Genomic DNA, 21999 nt, shown 5'->3' with positions numbered 1-21999 from the left:
ATGGTCAGGTATAACCACCACTCCAGACAGACCATGAGCAGGATCTTCAAGGACCACAGGCAACTAATCATGTAATCCATGTCCTGTCTGCTATCGGGCAGTCCTGTCTCCATCTCCTAATGGCTGTGGCCAAAGAGAGACCCTGAGCTAGCCAGCCCTCCAAGCCACGCTGAGCTTTCTCCATGTTGGTGCTAGAGGTCATTCAATGGCTTGTCACTGTCAGCACCTGCCTGCAGCATCCCCCAGACTCAGCAGCGGATCACCGTCAAGGCGGGGATCTCCTGCTGTGTCTTGGTTAGCTCTGCCCATCCCCAGTGTTAAGACAAACTGTAGTGCTGTGGGGTCTCCCCTACAGCGGCAGCACCAGATGGGCTGTGTCACCAAAGAAGGCTTGGCTTGCAGCACCAGGCAAATTTCACACGTTCCTTGAGACTTGACATGGCTGCATCTCGTTTACACTGTCTTTCCCTTCACTTTAAATGCAATCATGGACAGATTTTCCCTGTTCTAAGAAGATAAGGAGTAGGTCCCAGTCTGTACCTCTTTCCAGGAGTAGAGATTTCAGACGGTAACAACCTCACAGTGCGTCAGTCTGGTGAAATCGTGGTCATGGTGATGTCAGGACGTCTCTGAGCCTCTTACCCCACGCACGAACCAGGAGCAGCCAGTTCCTGTAATTACAAAGTTGAGCCATATCAGAGGAAAACTAATCAGCTTGCTGGATGCCAGCAAATTAAATATTAATCTAACTATTGTGAACACAAAAATGTTAATCTTCAGATATTTTCTGGCACAAGTGTCAAAATCAGAGTGGAACTAAGGCTTTATTCATTTTCCATTATCAACTTAAATAAAAACACTCAGAAAAACGGCAATGATGTGCAGAAGCCACTCAGCACAGATAATTACAGTGTAAGTTTAGGCAGCTAATCACTCCTAGAATATGCTTCAGATCGAGATAAGTCTCACTGGCTTGTTTCCCTGCTTTGTTAAATCAGACAGACTCTCAGCTTTGCTTGACAGGGATGAGGCTCCCAGAGTCAGCATCTTTAAATAACAATAGGGCTGTCTGGCAGGCATGGAAGCAGCAGGATGGAGAGAAGGCCTCTGCACCAGGAAAGCAAAGCAGCAAGAGGGAGGGACGCGGCAGAAGCAAAGCTGGGAGGTGGAGCAGGCAGGAGCAGGGAGAGGTGGAGGAACACAGGACAGAGGGTACGGAGCAGGGCAGGAGTGGAAGCAGAGGTACCAAGAGCCATAGGCAAGGACACACCAAAGAAGTGAAGAAGAGCTGCAGCTGCCACAGTGGGATGAGAACGGCTGCGGCGTGGGAATGGCTATGGGAAGGTGCAGTCTCGTGGCACTGAAACCAAAGCATTCTTCTACAAGGGAATCCACTTCTTTGGACTGTGGGCAAGAGGTAATTTTCCACAACCTTTTTTCTGGCCTGACCTTCCCAGTGGGTGCCAGCCCACACTCTTCACATTCCAGTTCCAACAAGGGCCTGACTTTGCTGCCTGTGCTCACAGCAAGCACGGGTCCCAGCAGCAAGCGGGAACGGTGAGCTCTTGCTCCGCACAGGGTGGATGCAATGAATGAGGCCCTGTACTGGGGATGGTGAAAGGGCCATCTACCTGGGACAGAACACACTCAGCTGCAGTTTGGATAATTTTCCACTCACCAATATATTGAGGCAATGTCTGACCACTGCATTTACATTACCCAGAATGGAAAAAATGAACTCCCCTTTATAATTCTAGTGGATCGTCCTTACGTTCTCAATCGCTAATTTACATGGGCTTTTTGCTAGGAACTAGGGCAAGAATTATTTTTATGACAGCATTCATGGATATTCTCTCTTCTGCTTAATTATTAACTTTGCTGTAGTAAATAAAGGGGTGTTTATGAACTCCATCAATCTCAACAAACCTTTTGCATGTAAAGCACTGAGACATTTGTAATGAAGAAGTAGCATTCACTTTTGCTTTATTTAAAGGAATGAAATGATAAACATAGTTCTGTGGATGCTCTTGTGCAGTTCTTAAATTAGAATGCCTGCCAGCAATTATGCCTGACTTACTAGCTGCTTCATTATAACAACCTAAAAGATAGGAGTGGACTGGAATAAATTGGGACTTTAAAGAGCTCGTACACCCTTCAGCAACACACAGGGTTTCAGGGATGGCAGAAGGTCTATTAGTTAACACAGTGCTCTGTATTCTGTTTTGAAACTACGGTGTCTCTCCGTGTCAGGAGCTGTGCATCAGCCGAACTCTTCAGCCATGTCTCTGAACGCTGTTTCTCCCAGGCTCTGCTCACAGCGGTGGTGGAGAGCTGCTTTGGAGGGAAATGCAGAAGTTCCGTATTTACTTCCTTTAGCACATTCTGTGTCCAGCCTTTTTTAGTCATACCGATGGGCTTGTATCCTGTGGAATGCTGGGTTGCTCTATTTATTGTCCGTAAGATCCCCATCAGATAGAATGCACAGGGGAAGTTCCAGCCACTGAATTATTCAGTGTAGTCCCCAGGGTTGGCCTCACCATTGAAAATGCATCTCTCTAGAGACACACAGACTAAAGCAGTAGCTGCTCCTGGGTGTTACACATCCTAAGACACCGCTCCCAGCCATTTGTACATCATATTGCTAAACAGTCCTTGCTAAGGTTTCTTCTTCTGATCCAGTTTGGCCCTGACAAACAGTACTTTCCCTGAAACAGACAAGTTCTCTTCTGTTTTCTAAATAATCATCAATCTTTTTTCCCTCTTGATTTAAGAAAGCTATGATCTTTGGGTATGTGCTACTTAGGATCCTATGGGCTCAGCACAAGCAACTGACACAGAAGCCAGTAAATTATTCCAGCTGAGCAACATAAACAAGAAGAGCATTTGTCAATGTAAAATGAAAATGACCATGCTCTCATTCTGGAAGAAACTGTGGTATTAGAAAGCATAGGTTTGACAAGACAAGCTAAAATCTACACTCTTCAGATTCCAGTAGGCCTATGCTATATTAATTATTTATCAAGATGTTTTCTTAAAGTAGTGTCTTTGTGCCTTTAATTTTCAATTCCCTTAATGCTATGAAGATCTCTGCTGGCAACGCCTCAATTATTAATAGAGTTAAAACAATATTTGTTTTCCCAAAATACATTTTTGAATGCCGTCCTCATACCAGTTAGGTTTTTCTGAAACTTTAATGAGGGTCTCTGATTTCCTCCAGACTCTTAGCTGAGGCACAGACTTGGCTGGGCCTTTGATTTGGCTGTCAGAGCATGCACGGCACTGCATCCTTCACACTGTTCGTCCCACTGGGGCTGGGGGAGTGATCAAGCTAAACAGCTGTGATGAGGGAGGAGAAACAGCAGCACGTCTGTAATTGAGAATTTCAGTTGCTGAGTTCAGAGGTTCTGTTGTTCTAGTGACTGTTTTGCATTTTCTTATTCCAGCAGCTGTCCCCAGGCTCAACAGAGAGAGGCTGTGCTTTTCTCAGTTCGGAATACTTTCCTCCTAACAAAGAAAACAACAGTGCAGTTCTTTTAATCTACGAGAAAGCCATTTCAATCCAGCAAAAGGATACTTGAAACATCATGGTTTTAAGAATTTTATGCAATCTCAGCCACTTCTCTCTCTGCCAGGGAGCATATAAAAATTTAAAACCCCAAATACTGCTTCGTGCTTTTCTAGGCCCTAATTATAAATACATTTTCGCAAGGAGGAGTCAACTTAAGCCTAATATTGTGTGAAATCTCATAATTTCAATACAGTCTTCACTTGATGTGGATTGGTAATTGGTGCTGTGGAATCAATTTTTCCCATACTTGAAACACCCAAATGAGTATGAAATGTGTTGCATTTGTTCCATGCACGTCTACAGTTCTGCACTTTGCTTGGAGTGGAATGATCATTCTTTCTGATGTATTTTTTATAACAGAGCAACGTTCCTCAGACTTTGATGTTTCACGTATGGAGCTATTATAACCATTTGCCATTTAGATGCATGATCCGTGGCTAATCTCCAAAGCTTTGATGCATGCAATAATTATTACTATTGATGTCATTGCACCATATTTAAAATATGAACATCTTTTTGTAAGTCTACAGCTAACAGAAGAGGGAGGCAACCAGTCCACACCAAGGCTGGAAATTTCCTGTTGGTAAAGAGTAAACCTCTGAAACAGTGTAAGATGACATCCTATAACCTCCACTGACGATGATGAATGCAAGGGCTCAGAGCGCAGGAAGGTGATGCAACGTGTGCTCTGGTCTCTGTGCACGGAGAACAGCTCTAGGAAATTGAGCCCTGGGGTCTCCGGATACCACATTCTGACAATCTGCTCTTGATGCTTGACCCTGAACTCAGGCATATGGCATGTTTCAGGCAACTCCTGCACCTAGGGCTCTGAGTAATTTTATCTGTGCAGTGTGTCACTGGCATTCAGGAGCCTGGTGTTCATTCAAACCATGGTTTTCAGACCTGGCTAAGCAGAACAGCTGGAAGTTCCCCAGAGCTCTCCACTGCCCTGTCATGAAACCTGGGGCTGGACAGATTGTTAATTGGGGCGTTGTCGCAGGTATTTTTCATGAGGGCTGCAAAGCACTGGGAGTAAAACAGCACCTCTCCTGGTCTAGTCGCTTTCACACATTGATATTTAACCAGAACCCCCTGTCTTGCACAGATGCACAGGAACATGGGAATGGGGAGAAAGTGAAAAAGTTTGCTACTCATCCATAAATTTGGGATGTAGTTTTAGCCTTGGAGGAGGAAACGTCATGTTTGTAAAGTTTAAAACATGCCTTGACCTGGCTTTGATACGCTGCAGTGGAGCCAAGGTTCCTCATGAATTTCATCAAAGTTCACTTCTATTCTCCTGGAAACTCTTTGTACTCTCTGGCTACTTCTTCAGCTTTTTGGGGACCATCTTTGCAACAACAAAAGCCAAAATGGTCAATGGCAGCAACCTGTGATGACCTGGCGATCAGTGGAGAGAAAGAAGCAGCCACTGGATTACGACAGATCCAGCCCCATAACTTTTTCAAGTTTCAGCTGAATTACAAGATCAGGCAAACTAACAATGTGCACAGTTCCTGTGGTCTTATTTTCTGCAGTAGCCTGAACATATGTTTATCATTAGAATATATCTAGAGCTCTTCTGTTCTTGCAGAGGAAATGCGATGTAAAGCAAACACATTTAACAAGCTGCAGGAAAACATCACGGCTCACATGGCACTACCCCAGACTGGGGAAGGTGAGTCCCTGCTGGGGGAACACGTGCGAGGCAGCCATGCAACTTGCTGCCTAATTACTTCTGATGCAAAGAAATCATGGCTCCGCATCACGGCCATGGCCAGGCACAACTTCAGCCAACTCTGCGCTTGGGAGCATGTGGTACTTACACCAAACATGAGTTTGGCCCATGGGTGGGTTCATCTTTTAAACCAACCAACAGTTCTCCAACATGGATTACAAAGTGATTGGAACCTGCACAGCTGAAATCATCTGGTGCTTTATTTCCTATGTTAAAAAACACAACTTGCCCCATCAATTCCCACAAAACAGGTGTGATTCCTCGGTTTGTTCTAAGAGCGCTCGGAGGTTTAGCCCTGGGCTCCACACTCCAGCAGTCTAGGTAATGTTACAAAGCTGAAAATGTGCAAATGTGTGGGCCTGTATTAAGACATTCAACTTGCTAACACGTACTTTATAGGTAGCAAGCTGCATTAATATATTTAGTTAACCGTTCAATTATGCTACTGGCAACCATTTCTGGAAAGTCAAATTTAACAACTCTGAACATCTAACTAGTTGGAAAAAAGTTATGTTTTGATTGCACAGGGTTAATAAATTCTCAAAGCTTCTTTATCAGAATAATTTTTGTGTGCAAAGACTCATTTTTGTATCAAGAACTAATATTTGCTTTAATTATCTTAGCATAATGGTGTATCTACAGAAAAGCTTATTAGAAAATAACAACAGACAGAAAATAGACCAAGGTCTTCAGCCTAAAAAGTCACATGGGTCTGAAAGCACTGGAAAGAGTCTGCTTGGAGCATATAGGACAAGACTAGTTTGATTCTCAAAAGCGGATGGCTTACACTGCTAAACTCAGCCTCTTCCTGAGGACAGGTGGAAGCAGCCTGCGGCGTCGTCTGGCTTAAAACAGACAGCTGACACCAAGCTGAAGTTGTTACCCCGCACCTCCTTACAAAGGAAGATGTGCAACGAACAAAACTGGCTCCTGCAAGCCAAGCCAAGTGCCAGGGGGCCAGCCTGTCTGGACAGGGCATGCCCTTGTGCCTCTGTGGAGTGACTGCACTTCCATAAGAGGTGTTAATTATAGGCTGCCTTTGCCTTGCTCAGACTCCACTGGTTGGTCTGACGTGTCATGTCTGAGTAAAAATTTCATTGATTTTATTACGTAGAGCCAGTGTTTTACATTGCAGGATCGAGAGACGGAAGACAGAGAGCGATTAGCAGAAAAAGAGAACAAAAGCAGAAGGCCAGCAAGGGCAGATGCAAGGAACGGGAGTCAAGGGCAGACAAGCGCATCAGCAGTTAGGGAAGGGGCTCTGTGGAGCCACAAGCCAATTACACATAGCAAAGACGTTCCCTGTTCCCTGGCTGGCCTGTCTCATGTTGCCTCCCGGCCTTACTCAGCCATTATGATCAGAGTCGTGGCCTGCACAACTCTGCCTCTTAGGAGGTGCATGTGTTGGCCCTGCTCATGCGGTCTGACCTGCTGTGCTGGCTGCAGAACCTCTCCTTCCTGGGCCCCTGGTGACATAAGCAGCTGACAGTAATCCAGGAGCTGAGCCCCACTATCCAAACAGGCTACAAAAATTGCTCCCAAAGACATTGGATATAGTCAACTATCTGTAAGAAAAGTGAATCCATGCAGAGAAGTGGAAACAGAACTCTATGCAGGTCCTGACCAAGGAAAACCTCTTCCCTGGCAGGCAGAAATTCCTTTGTTGGCCTCCAAAGGCAGAGCTCTGCAGAGCTCCTGGAGATGCCAGAGCACACCATGGCCCTCCCAGTATCCATCACCCCCTTTCGACTGCTTTTAAGATGATCAGTGTACATGCCCTTCCTTTCCTTTTCTCTAGTAAACAAGAAAGACTGTCAGTGTCACAGTTAGTACAGCTGTACTGGATTGTCATTTCATCCCAGGGGCACAAACCAGGGAGAGACAAGTGTAACTTACTCCTCTATGAACACTGTCTAATGTCCAAGCCTGACAAACCGACAGCACAAAAGAGAGACATGACAAGAGCTTGCTTTACAGATCACTTTCTTGTTAATGGGGTTCTGGTGGCAAAATTATTGAAGTCTCCAGTTCCAGCTTCTAGGCAGTACTGCTGCTCTCTTAATCCAAGACTGAGCAAAATTAGCAAAGCTGACATACTCCCTAGCAAAAGCTCAACTGCTCATCTTACCATTGTGCAGAGCACAAAAAAAAAGTGAGTGCAGGGAACTAGATTCACAACTGGTGCAAATCATACTAGCACCACTCCACTGTGGTGTCACTCCCTATGGAGCTAGCCCAGCACCATGGAAAGGCCTTGGCAGAGTTTGTATATTCCTAGTTTAATTCCAAACCAAATTAGTTGAATGCAGCATCTTGATCTTTAGCTGGTGACAAGAGTCCTAACATGCTTCAGCAGGATGGCACAAAATTTTCCCAGATGTCTTTACCAGCTACCAGGGCATTCCATTTGATTTCCCCTTCAGGGATCCTTAGTATATCTACATTGTGAAGGAGAGACCAAGTTAATCTAGAACTGAATCAGGCATTTTATTCTGCAATACAGCAATACAAATCAGAACGCACTAGGAAGGAGGTTAAGCAAAGACAGAATCTCTCTGAAAGAGCAATATCAAGCCCCAAGAGTGTCACAACTGTCAAGAGGAAATGGCCTCAAGTTGCACCAGGGCAGGTTTAGATTGGATATTAGGAAAAATTTTTACAGTGAAAGGGTTATTAAGCATTGGAACAGGCTGCCCAGGGAAGTGGTTGAGGCATCATCCCTGGAGGTATTTAAAAGACGTGTAGACATATGCTTAGAGATATGGTTTAGTGATGGCTTTTGTCAGAGTTAGGTTGATGGTTGGACTTGATGATCTGAAAGGTCCCTTCCAACCTAGGCAATTCCATGTACCTCAGACCAAGCGTTGCCTATTCAGAACACCCTGTGGTCACAGCAGGCGTGCTTCTGCTGGGAACCACCACCTCACAGAAGTTCTCCTTGGCTATAAGGCTACTTCCCAGCCCGACACTTGCATATCAGTGAGATACCTGCAAAGTCTAATCACAGTTTTAAAAATAGATGAATTCAAGCATCAAATAGACTAAGCTCAGAATGCAGGTAATTAGTAATCAAGTCTGGCCTGCGTTCCTTCCCATTCTGGACCTGGCCAAGAGACCCTCAGAGCTGCATGGAAAGATGACATGTCACCTGAGCAAATCTGCAAAAGGACCTCTGGGGTACTTAAGCATTCAAGTAGCAACATAGCACAGCACAGTCTTGCTTTAACGTAGATTACCAGCTGCCCTTCATGATTTGGGTTCTTTAAAATAAAACACAAGTACTGATGGGAGGCACTTTTCATAAAACTGTATTTGTACATCTAAACAGCATGTAATAAAGTTCTCTGGTGTAACACTGATAACACATTAACCCTAGGTGTATATGCCCAAGGTTACACATATTTTCAAACTAACGCTTCCAAACCAACACTTCATGGAGATTGCTTCGAATTCACTGAAATAAAAAGCACAACCAGCACAAGGTCACACCGGCCCCATCCCCTCACGCTCAGGCCTCCTGCGTGTATCATCAGGTCCCAGGTGGAGGTGTGGGTGGGCAAGCAGCTCTGGCTCAGGACACTACCTCTCTGCCAGATTACAATCTGAACACAGCATCTCTTCTGGACAGACCTCTAATAAACACACATTGTCACTTGAGGGTTGAGGATTATGGTGACAGGAAAGGAATTGGAGCATTTCCAAAGAAAAAAAAGAGCCTATTAACCTGCTGCAGAGCATGGAGCTTTTTCCTGTGGCAGACAGAGCTGTCCCTGCTTAGGAATTACAAAAATGATGGAAAAATCCCAGGAATTTTTTGGCTGGTTTCATCTGTAAAGTTACCCCAAAGTAATTTCTCAATGTGAAAATAAAAGGACAGACAGGACTTTATCACCTGAAAGATGCTGCCTTGTATCTCATTCTACCCCAAAACAAGTGCAGTTGAAACACATGACACTTAATTTTTAGGCAGCAGTGTCAGCCTTGGCTTTTTAACTGACTGTTCAACCTTAACCTGCTGCAGGAATCAGAACCAACAAGGCTTGCTCAGCATCTGTGGCACTCTCCCACTTATTAGCTGCTCAGGTCTCACTGTGCAAAGCACACAGCAGTGGGAACAAATGAACAATCCTTGCTGAGAGGGAAGCAGCTGAAATACCCATAATGAAAATTCAATGTTGAAAATGCTCTGAACTTATTTTTATTTTTTCAGGCTTATATGGAAAATCATTATTATTATTATCACCAAACATTTGACTTAATTTTTAAAAGTTATTATAAAACTGAGAATAACGATGATATTGTGTTACCTTCCCCAAGGTGGGCATCAAAGGTAGAAAGTTGTGTATTTAACCAAAGAGGCTGCAGATGGGACGCAGGTACCCACATAGCTTCTAAAGTCCAAAGTGGAACTCTGGAAAGGATCCAGGTATCCCTCAACTCGAGAGGAGAGAGGAGAAAAAAGAATTTCAGCTGTTGCTGCCCTGGTCACTCTGTCAACAAATCAATAAAAGAGCTTCAATACCTACCATGAGACCTTCCAACGCTGCATCATTTCTGCATCCTCAACAAGCTACAAATAGCTTCCCTGTCCTCTGATTTCAGTGCCAGAGAAGAGGAATTTTCTTCCGAACAATTTGATGACACATTGGCAGAAGAGGCTTTGCACAGGAATACCGTAATTCCTTATCTCTTGCCAGCCTACAGAGATGGTGGAAAGTCTATGGAGAAATTACTACATCCTAGATGGCAACAATTACAGTCAGTGCTCAGCAAAGACACAGAAAAAATGGTGAAGGATGAAATGCCGTGCATGGGAAAATGGCAACTACTGTTTCTTACTACCTTAGTTTCCTCATTTTTTCTGCACCATCGCTATTACACATGACAGTGACTCCTAGCAGTTAGATCGTGGCCTTCTGTGGCCAAACACTGTACACATGTACACCATGTGAAACTGTCATTACCACTGAAGTTTATATTCCAATGCATGTATTTCTTCTGAATACCAGACCAGAAAACAGCCGATCCCTGTATAGCAGAAAGGTAGAGTTTGGTGATAAAACAGCAGTCACACCTTCATCACCTTACTGGCTATGAGTACTTTGGTGCTTGTAAAACTGTCCCTGCAGCACATCTCCAGACGAAGTTCTCCTCATTATTCCCAGTGAGACCAGAAAACATCTCAGGCCTAGGTTCAGAACAGCTCTATGCAAGCAGTTAAGGAATGAAATGCCAGCGCCCTTTTCCTCTACCCAGCCGTCCCTCCCTTCCTGTCCAGGATCTTTTTGACCAACTACCTAGTTAGAAGGGAGCCACATTCTGGGCAACTGCAGGAATAAAGAAAAGTCCCAACTTCTTGCAGCAAAGTGCCAGAGCTGCTTATCATGTGGATACACAGAAGAAATACCTGTATAGTATATAAATCACCTGTCATCATCCTCCCTGGAAAACTCATTATTATAATAGTCTAATCATTGTGATATCCACTGGTATTACTCCCACTAACATTAATCCTGATTAGTTCATCTGGTATTAATGTGGATGTCACAAGTACTTCCACGTGATTTTCCAGGCTTGTTGTGTGCTTAACACCATCCTGGTTTCTGCTTCAAGGAAAAAAGCTGTTCATTCATCACCTGTAAGACAGTCAGGCACCAAAATCCCAGGATTCATTAACTACGCTGATCCCTTCCCTTTGGTCTCCCAGTGTCTTCCTCGTAGTGAAAAAAGTACTTCATATCCTGGCATTGTGCAAGCTCCTCAGTGTAGGGAATTTGTGTTTTCATTTTGTTCTTTTGTGTGCATTCCACAGAGCTGAGTGCAACATCAGCGATCAACGATTAACAACAACCTGTCCAAAACTCTGGAGTCTCACAATCCATCCGATAGGTAGGGTCAGTCTTTTAAAGACAGGGGAGCAGCTGGGGTTTCCTACATGTGCTCTCCTGTGCCTGTGCTCTCCCCTGGACAATGGAGTGGGTCTGGCCTGCAGGCAGGTCCCACAGGAGCCAGGAATTTCATGTCAGCCTGTGACAGGTAACACGACTGCTGGCGAGAGCCATATTCTCCTGCAGCAAGAGGAATGGGGATAACTCTGTCTGCTCAGCCCAGGCATCTTATCACAGAGCCAAGAGTTTTACTACCAATTCCTTCAATGCTCCTTTACATTTCACTAGCTCTGCCTTAGACATGGCTGGAATATAAAGTGTAAGTCCACGTGAAGGAGCATCAGCTAACTCATGCTGCCCTCTTCAGGAGCTGCTGTTAAATCATTACCAGGGTGCAGCACAACCCTGCTGGGCAGGGAATAATTTGGACTGGTTTTCATAAACAGGCACATCAAGAACTTCATTTTAGCAAAGATAAAGTGCTTCTCAAAAGGAAGGGCTTTTTCTATGGCACCAAACGCGCTCATCTTCAGCTCTGGCTCTTAGGAGCAAGAATCAGCTTTTCTTCAGGAAGAGCATGCACACAGGAGACGCAAAGGAAGATGAAGAGTAGGTCAGTAGTGGCAGTAGCTATACCCACTGCCTGTAACTGGGGGGCAAACAGATGGAAGGAGATGAAGGGTGGCAAAACCCTTACTCCCTGCTTCACGTTGTGATGCAGAGGGTGGGACACACAGGGGGATTCCCTGACGGCACAGGCCGTCGCACCCACACCACGGTGAGCTCAGCTGCCTGATCACAGTCACAGACAGCAGGCACTGTCCTACTTTGACAGAGGGCTTTATCGCTCAGGAAGCAAAGCATCCAATGACAAAGCTGTTGGTCCACTCAGTGACAGGAATAAGTTGCCCCAGAACCAAAAGAATGGGCATGTCACGCACAGGAGAGGAAGAATGTCAGGAGCCTATACGCACACTTCTCAGCGGCCCAGTCATAAACTCCTGAAAGTGTGGAGAAGAAGTCAGTATCAAACAGCAGGGACACAACAATCAGAATGCAAACACAAATAGATCATATGAAGTGGGAATAAGAGAGGATTTTAGCATTACATCAGTATAGGGAAAGACCAGAAATAAAGTCAATGAGAGAATTTCAACTAGTTACATTTCATTAAAGAGCTAGAATTCAGCACAATGTGTTTGAAAGGTGCAACTCCATATGGCAAGGTCATGGTCTAGCATGTGCTGCAAAGGCGTGCCAGCAATGCTGTCTCAATAAAGGGCTTTTAGCTTCTTCCCATTACACAAGAGGAAAAAGCTAGACCCATCATACCCAAAGCAGCTATGTGGAGGCAAGCTACGACACATTTCAGAGATCGTGTGTTTATAGTCCAATCATGTTTAAATCTTTTGTTCCCATCTGCCACCCAGGGACATCTTTGCATTTTGCTTTTATTTATCACCAAAGTCTATTCTCATTCTGGCCCACAGAGGCTGGTGAACAGTGTTTCTTTATTTTTCATTCCAGAGGATTATTACTTATGTTGAACCCATTTGTCCCTACCAGAGATGTAAGATGTAGTTCCCTAGGAATTCAGATGTTATTTAAAGTTCTTTTCCAGTATCCGATTTGCCTTTTATTTATTTAGGGAGCTATTTCAGCAGGAACCTTGCTGTTGAGAGACACCGTGACTTGTTTACAGCACTGGTCCTGAAGGCACCCAGGAGCTGGGGGAGTCAGGCAGGTGGCAACACTACAGATTAACGAAGTAATTACAACAGACAATATAACATTATATAAAAGCAAAAATAGCGAAGGCAAGGGAGGAAAAGGAAACATAAATTGGGAAAAATATACAGTTGCTTAGGACAATCACAATGCAGGCACTGGAGTGTGCCCCCGTGCAAGCACTTCCCAGCCAGACATCGCCTCACTTCAGAGTAGTTCTCCCCGCATGTGTTGTGATCATGCATGTGGCTGCTAGCCAGGCTGGTATGTCACCTTCCCAGGGGCTATCAGCCAGGCCTGCAGTGAAAGGCTTGTCTGGCTGCAGCAGAGTGTGGGGCTGGTAACTCCCAGCAACAGACACGTGAAGTCCTGACTCTGCTCCGTTGCAGACATACTCCGTAGCCCTGGGCAAGCCTCTGCACCTTCTCTTCTGTCAAAGGTGATGGGTGACAGTGACACTCCTACTGTCTCACGAGAAAGTGATATACTCATGACTGTCTGGAGCTGCTCTGAGCCGCTTGATGGGAGAAGAGGGACTGAACAAAATCTTGCAGCCAGGCATTCCCAGGCCCCCTCGTATACAGCTCGCAGCCAGGTGTGCAGCGAGGGAAAGGGACTGGACTCGGTCAGGTAGCGGGGGCTGAGCAGCATCACTCGCACAGGACTTCTCTGGGAATAAGGCTCCTTGTACAGAGAATGAGCCAGATCCCTGGGCACGGCACCACGCTGCCAGCCTGACGCTCCCTCTGCGGGACTCGCTTGGCAGCACCAAAAACCTGCGTTCTCCTTAACTGTAGGGGCTGCTGAACCAGCACTAAGAAGGTACATCAGTGCCACAGACACAAAGTAGCTGGTAGTTATTCCTGCTGCTGTTAGTTTCCTTTGGTCTCACTCTCTGATCATTTAATGGGAACTAGATTATGCAATAATTGAATGTTGCAACCAGCAGACCCCCACACACAGCAGGGCATACAGATTATTTACCCATAAAAAATATTCCAAGGGTTATTACCATGTAAACTGTGATTAATTAAATTCACAGGAATTATTTCTGAGGCATGCAAATGGGAAGATTCCTGCAGAGGAAAAGCTGGGGAGCTGGCTCCATCCTGACAGAAACACAGCCACAGTGAGAGGAAGCCCTGAACTCTACCCCCCTGATTCTTGTGCTACACAGTGAGCAACAAAGCGTGCAAAGGAATGGGAATGGAGGAGACTGGAGTCAGTGTCTGCTTCACTCATTCAAATTTTCCATGTAGAAAGGCCACAGCCTCCTGACCATCTGGCCTCCTCCGTGCCAACAGGCTGCTCTATCCCCTTGCACAGGCATTAAGAACACTCACCAAAAAAAGTGCATAGACTTAGATCACCATCCACGGCACAGAAGTCTCCATAAACATTCCCAGGGCCTCACTGACTGTCTCACGGAGAAAAGAATTTAAGAATTAGGAAAGCACGTAGCAGCACATCCCCAGCCTCTCATGATGTGCATACAGTTTGGAAACTTTCTGAGTCAGAGAGGGGTAGGTCTTCAGTATTTAATATTCGCAAATGGATTTTTCTTCCATAATTCTATGCTTTCCTATTTTGAAACTTTTAGGATCTACTACATCCTGGCGCAAAGAGTTCCATGTTTCCAGTATGCACAGTGTGAATAAGTATCTCCCTTCTTTTTTTGCTTCAAATTTGACACCTGTATTGTCACTTCCCTCCCTCCACCCGCAGTTCCTTCATGAACAGGGGCAGTGAACAATTATTCCTTCCTCATCCTTCCTTTCCACATGATTTTATACACATATATTCTATTTAATCATCTCTTTTCCAAAGCTCTCCTCCTAAAGAAGCCATTCCAGATCTCTGATCACCTTTGTCTCTCTTGTCTAACATTTCCTAGTTCAATTCTTTGCTTTCTGCTTTCTGAAATGGGGGAAGAGCGCTGCATAGAGCATTCAAGGTGTGCAACACCAGGAATTTATGCAGGGACATAACCCTGTTACCTGTTTTGTTCCTTCTCTAAGAACTCCCAACATGTTATTTACTTTTATGACTGAGTGCTACGCCAGCATTTCCATATAAGTATTTTTTACAACCCCAGTTCTCATTCATGACTTAACAATCACCTCTGTACTCATCACTGCATACACAAAATTAGGCTTGTTCCTCCTTCCGCTCATCACTTTCTGTTCCTCTACACTGAATTACATCAGGTCAGTCACTCACCATACAGAAGAGTTTCCACAGTGCTCTGCAGTGAACTCCTACTCTTACTACCTTGCATGGCTGAGAACTGTCAGCAAACACACAGTCATCGTTCATCTTTTTCTCCAGACCATGCATGAGTATGTTGAACAGCTGAGGCACGGATCCCACAGGATTCCTCTCATGACCTCCCTTCACTGTGAAAACTGGACATTTACTCCTATATGCTTTTTAAGTTATGTGTCCATTTGGGGACCTGTCCTCTCAACCCACAGCTGTTTGCTTTATTTAGAAGTCTTTCACAAGGAGCCTTCTTGAATTCTTTTTGGAAATCCAAGTGGAATACATAAATCCAGTTCTGCCGTCCCGCATGTTTTCTGCCTCCTCCAGAGAACTCCAAGAGATTCGTGAGACATGCCTTTCTCTACAGGAATCCTAAGTCTTCGGTGTGTCACATTTACTCACATGCTACTTACTGACTTCAGGCATTCCTAAAAGAACGAGACACTGATTCCTCCCCCACCCCGTGCTGTCTCCAGGTTTTCCCTGGTTAGGTTACAATGACCGGCGCACAGGGAGTTTTCCCAAGTGCTAGCATTGACCCTGAGAACTAATATTCAGCCAAGTGTTACCACGAAATCCTGCCTGAAGCCGCACTGAGCATCACAGGACAGCTGGGAGAGGTGCTCCCCCTGCGGAGGTGTGTATCAGAAAGGTCAGATGAGGGGAAGGTGAGCACTCTCATCCCATTTGCAGGATGATGCTCCCTCTCCAGGGGCACAGGAAAGCTCCCTGGCTCTAGGGTGCCAGTCTGCAGCTTGCCATTGGCAATGAGCAGTTCATCTGTGTCCACTCACAGCTCTTAACATCCCCTGACACTGGGACTCCTAAAACCAGCTTCAAAACAAGGGGTTTGGTTCCACACTCAGAATAGCGGCACCGGTGCAGCAGGCAGCAGACTGAAATAGCATGTGCAACTTGGGAGCCATTTGTCACAGACTTTGTTTAATTTCTTACAGTGAAGAAGACAGAAGAATATAGGATTCATCACTTTAAATTCTATATAGTGACAAACCAGCAAGTGCATTTAACAACCGAAATATACTTTATAGACAGTAATGGATACTGTTAAATCGTAACCTGGTATTTGGATTATCAAAGGCAGAGTCTATCAATTTTTGGGTTTGTATTAAAGTTGTTTTTTCCATCTGTTGAAAGTGGCTCTTTGTGATTTCACAGGGCATTACACTTTATGTGTCTCATTTGCTGCACCCAAAGGAATTTCATTCTGCTACATTAAAAAATACCTTGGGACACTGGCTAAGCTTTTAACTTACCAGAACACACTGCTCCATGTCTATCTCCATGCCAACAGTGACCTTCTTTGAATGTCTAATTTATACATACAAACCTACATGTATATAATGTAATTCACATGTCATACCGCCTTTGTCACAATAAGGATTCTGTCTCTATCCCTTTGTGCCAAATCCACGGTCAGCAGCCCAGTGTCTACCAGACTTGTCTGGAAGGGATACACCTGATCTCTGAAGCACACTTAGATCTGTACCAGTGCCTTTGCTTTCCTGTGCACCACACACAGTTGGAGAAACGGAAAACTATATCAAAGTTTATTTTGCTGCAGATGTCATACAGATGCATACTGCAAACAGGTACACATGGGTATGCTTTCACTCTCACGTTAATCTTACTTTTTTCTTTTAAGTTAAAGTACAGGTCACTCTAGCTGAGTGTTATCATGCCAAAGCAGGACTACCTCTTAGTAGAGGATCATCCCAATTGTATCGCTGTAACTACCACCCATTACAAGTGCCATCACAAAACCCACTTCCAAATGCATCATCTACCCTTCCTTTAAAACCACAGCAACAAAACACCAGCAATTTTGCTTCAGTAGTAAGCCTGGTCTCCCATTTGTCCCAAGCTCTCAATGCCTCTAGCTCCCTGCACTGCCCTTCCTGTTATTGTCACTATACTGCTTTGGCTCAGATCTACCTGTCATTAGATCCTTATTCTGAAGGATATTGCTGCAAAGTAAATTCAGGGAAGGCTTAGTATATTGCTGAATCTAAGCTTCCTACTGGGTCTTGCCCAGCTGCATTATTGCTTCACAAAGCTGTCAATGGGAGCTGATGGTTTAATTTGGTAGGTGACTCGAACCTGCTGTGCAACTCTTGCTGGCAAAAGCAGAGAAGGGGCTAGGTCCTGCGCAGCTGTGTGATCTGGTGGACCACCTTTTTGGAGCAGCACTATAGCCCACAGTTTCCAAACACAAGCTGTGTGTTAGCACAGCTAGGTGACTCATTGTGAAATGTAGCCCACTCCCACAACGATGCGTATTGCACTCCATTAAAAATCATTACAGAGAGAATTCCCAGGGCAGAGGAAGCTGCACAGCATTTTCATGGTTTGTTACAACGTCAAGGGAATCTGAGCGCGTGCTGCTTCTCATATCTTCACTGCAGTGACCCAGAAAGTTCTCTTCCCCAAGAGCTCCAGCCTGCTTGAACTAGAGAGTTGCTCACAAATAAACAGAGGATGTTCCTTTTCAGGAACCCGTAATTTTTCTATTAATTCTCCTTACCATGGCAAGTAGCTGCTCATTTCAAGAGCACAATGGGAGCACAACCTGACTTTGCAGGATGCCAAGCACTCCCGGCCCAGACAGACTCTCTGTATGCCTTGTGAGGAGCTTTGCTACCACCAGCACCATACAAGGCAGGTACGCAGCCGCTCATGAAGAGTCAAAACCAAAATTCCACTCTATGACAAGTGCAACATCTTGGAACTAGCCAGGAGGAGGCAGAAGATCAGCACGGGCTTCTGCCACTGCAGCAAGCATCCATCTACTATCTGCCCATATGAAAAAAACCTGTCCAGTCCGAGAAGAATGACAGAGAGCAATGCTCAGAAGAAGCCCCTGATTCCTGCGGGGCACACATGGAGCCACAACCGAGGGGAGCTTCAATTTTTCTGCCACGATTCAAGCAGTGACACCAAGCTATACACAAAGCAGAGAGATGCTGGGCATCACAGGAAAAACTGAGAAGTCTGGGCTTGATGTGTTTCTCTCCTGCATTTTCTCACAACCTCCAATGTTATTATAGTGACGCACAACACCAGAGAATATAATTGCTGTAGTGATTACTTACAGCCATTACATTAAGCTTTAAAATGCTCCTTTCAAATTGAACAATGTTTTTTCAAAGTCAACAGCTGGTTCACAGCTTGAAAGCAACAGTTAAGATAAATTAAATAAAAAGGGTAATAAAATCACAGACTAAATTTAATTTCTGAAGCACATGCAAACTCCAGCAAAGCCTTTAAAATATCTTTTAAAAACATCCGCAGAAACAAAAGTCAATACGACCAACAATTATACTATGCTCATTAATAAGAATGTGATGTATGAACACAAATAACCGTGTACACTTCTAAATATACTTAAAACAGAGCACACAAAAAAAAATCATGCAGCATTTATAGCCCCAGCCTGGGGGATAAATCAAACAGAAGTTTCAAATGAGATTTGTAAATCTTGGGAGGATGAAAAAATATGTTTTATGTATATTCTTGCTTTTAAGGTACATACATATATATAAAGTGTGGTTAATGAACATGACGCGTCCCTACCCTTAGGATAAAAAGGTGATCTGGTGTGCGCTCAGGATCAGTACAATGCCAGGAGCCTTCATCAGCTCTTGAAATGCACTACTGGAACGACAGGCAAGACTTACATTTCTAGAGTGTATGACTTCATTTAAACGCCAGGAGACTTTTCTCTGGCCTGATCTTCTATTTGTCATTGGGAGAACGCTATTCACAGTTCAAATGGCCTCTGCTTGGCTAGCGATGAAGTGCCGAAGCTACATATCCATTTAGATGAGGCAGAGAAACGCACAGGAGCCATGCCCTGGCTTTCTTCCATGCTTCTGTCAGAAAAGCTTTCCACCTACCACACCGTTCCAAACAGGCCGACTAGCAAGCAAGCTGTCTCTTTGCCTCCATCCTTTATATTGTTAATCAGCTGTTCAGCATTTTACATCCTATCGCACTTGAAAAAGAAAAAGATGCAAGAATCAAGAATAAATATTCCATCTTCTTTATCACAGCTGGGTTTTTTTGCCATATCAGAAAGGCTGTTTATCATCAATGCTCATTAGCAAGAAGAAATATCCCAAATCAATTTTCCTTGAAAATCCTTCCAGTAGGCAGACAAATTTGATGTCACAGTTCTACAACAGACGTGCATGAGAGAGGTATATTGCAATAGACAGGTATATTTTCTGAGTTACACACCATTTTCCTTCCTTCCTTGCTGTTTGTCCCTTGCAAGCAGCAATAGGGACTATGACAGAAAGAAGAGATCAGCCAGCCGCTTGCTCTAGACATCACTGGGATTACCTGTGTTGTAAAAACTGCACTAAGTACAAATCCAAAAGAATGAGATGAATATGTAAAAGAGGATGTACCTCATTACTCTCAAGGAGAGGCATCTCTGTGAAGGTGGATTACACCAAATATTTTCCTTCACTTGGTGCACCAGCAAGATTTTGGCAGGCACTCAGAACAAGAAGATGTGTTGGCATATATTCAGTATGTGATTCACCTCACCTAAATACATTAGCCGAAAAGGCAAGAAGGTCATCTAAGCTAGTCTTTTAGCTTCCTCTGTAGCCTGAGAAGAAAAAAAGACACCTACAGAAAGCAATTTATTCCCCTTGCTTGCCTGCCCTAAGTATCCTACCTCAGGCTGGGATGGATCCCTCTCGAAAGATTTCTCTCTCTTTCTCAAACAACTCAAGAGAGCTCAGAGGACTGGCTTAGGCTGGACACCTAGTGGAATTTGCCCTAGTCTAAAATTAAATCTCCTGCCTACAGCAAGAGTACTTACTGCCATAAAGACTTTTCTAAAGACTTACTGTAAAGATTTTTTGTTTCTTTTAATGTTGAAGGAGCTGTCTGAACATGTTTGCAAATATGAAGGAGATTCAAGTTGATATAAGCAAAAAAAGAAATAACTAAATTTTTAAAATAGTCTAACTTACATAATTCCATCCAGCAAAGGTAGCTAAGGCTACACGTGTAAGCAATACTAGTAGTGACTGTGTCTCAGTTGCATCTCAGCACTGGCACATATGTCCCAGATGGATGTTACATAATGTTTTTGGAAAAATAAGCGTTTTCCAGTGATTTCTGAAAGTAGAACTGGGTGTGCTGTTATAGCCTGCTCCAGAAAGAACGCTGTGTGTCCTACACACACTGCAATGAAGCACGTTCCAAAGTGCCATGCAAAATGTCACCTTATCTTGCTTAAAGTTATTCCATCTAGTAATATCAGAGAAATTATGACAATATGTTGTTCTACATGAAAGTACATGACAGCGCTATTTGTGAGACCTGGCAGCTGCCACTCTCAGCAGAGCAGATGGCAGTGATAAAAACACAATGCAGGGAACAGGTTGATAAAGACATATCCGTCATTACACTTTCGCTGTACAATTACACTCAACTCCAAGATACAATCGAAATGCATGGCTGTGTCACTCTCGAGCAGGAAAACCTTGCTTATCTGAGGAAAATAACTCTTGTATAACAATTAATTCTTTATATATTATTAATCTGAATCATTCATCTCCTGTCCACAGGAGCAGAAAAAGCAGCCAGGAAAGACATCCAAATCTTTAAAGTCTTATGTGTTCACACTTTTTCTTGCAGGGGGAGAGACAACCATTCATCGCCTGTAATGGAAAGTCAGAGTCAGCCATGATAACAAACACTCTCATGGCAATCATCAATTTACGCTCCTATCTAAGGACCAGAGGGCATGTTACCTTCCATTTTCACTTCCCCCCCCTGCTTTTTTGGGGGGGCGGAGGAATAGGGGGGAGCATTAAATGAGTGTAGTGCTCATGGAAGGTACCAGCCAACTACTCCTGGAAGCAGAAACAGTCTACTTACCCTAAGGCACACACAGCAGGGCAGCAGCAGTACCACCTCCCTGCTCCAGGCAGAGAGAGCCGTTGCTAGCGCCAACGGGCACTTCTCTGCTGCGATGGCCAGTAAAGGCATACACCACCTCAGGGCCAACCATGAGAGCACCTTCCTGATGCAGATGGCCGGAGGGGAGTTGATGCCATCATCTCACAGAAGCATCACAATCGTAAGCAGCAGTCGCTACCAGCATGGAGCCAGTAACCCTGACGTTGAGCACCAACATCACACTAAACAGCTTCCTCTCAGAATGAAGAATCTACAGATGCTGGTTCGGCTTAGATCAACCACCAGAAACACTGACTCAGAGAACAAGGATGCTAAACGATATTCATAGCCTGTTAACTCCATTAAGATACTTGGTATCTTAACGGCTTTCTCTTTAAATGGGCAAACTAATAAAATCAACTAGAATTTTAAGTTCTAGTGGAAAATCTGTTAGTTTTTGTAATAGAGAATCTAGACCTGCAGCACAAACATAAAATGCGTATACCATGTTTACTTTAATACATGACCTCCAACCATGATACCTTTTTAATGCTGATTCCATCCTTGCTTATTAAGTAATCAGAGTAATTAACCTTGCAGTAGTTTTGAAATGTCAGTAAAATAAACAGTAAGAGTGTTTTTAGCACTCTATATGTTCTTACAAGATGTTACAGAAGACCACTTGTCTTCTCCAAGATAAACAAAAATTAATCTCTAACAACATAATAATTAATTACATGCAATGTAAGACTAATGTACTGGTAATTAACATGATAAAATATAACATGGCTGATACACAACCAATAAATACAGCTAAATGCATATATAATTGAAACAGGAATAAAGATTAGCAGGTTTTAAACCTTTGTATAGTCAGA

At 44.1% G+C, this 21999-nt stretch overlaps 1 long non-coding RNA gene across 1 annotated transcript in view; it reads right to left on the bottom strand.

Moving 5' to 3' along the window:
- LOC134519901 (uncharacterized) overlaps positions 1 to 21999 on the bottom strand; it is a 109461-nt gene that overhangs the window by 82169 nt on the left and 5293 nt on the right. Inside the window, exon 2 of the long non-coding RNA XR_010072326.1 lies at positions 541 to 671. This is a non-coding gene — a long non-coding RNA (uncharacterized LOC134519901). The remainder of the gene's footprint in view (positions 1 to 540; positions 672 to 21999) is intronic.

This window comes from Chroicocephalus ridibundus, chromosome 8 (genome assembly GCF_963924245.1).
Source record: "Chroicocephalus ridibundus chromosome 8, bChrRid1.1, whole genome shotgun sequence".
Lineage (NCBI taxonomy): Eukaryota > Metazoa > Chordata > Aves > Charadriiformes > Laridae > Chroicocephalus > Chroicocephalus ridibundus.
This window is presented reverse-complemented; position numbering and strand designations above follow the sequence as displayed.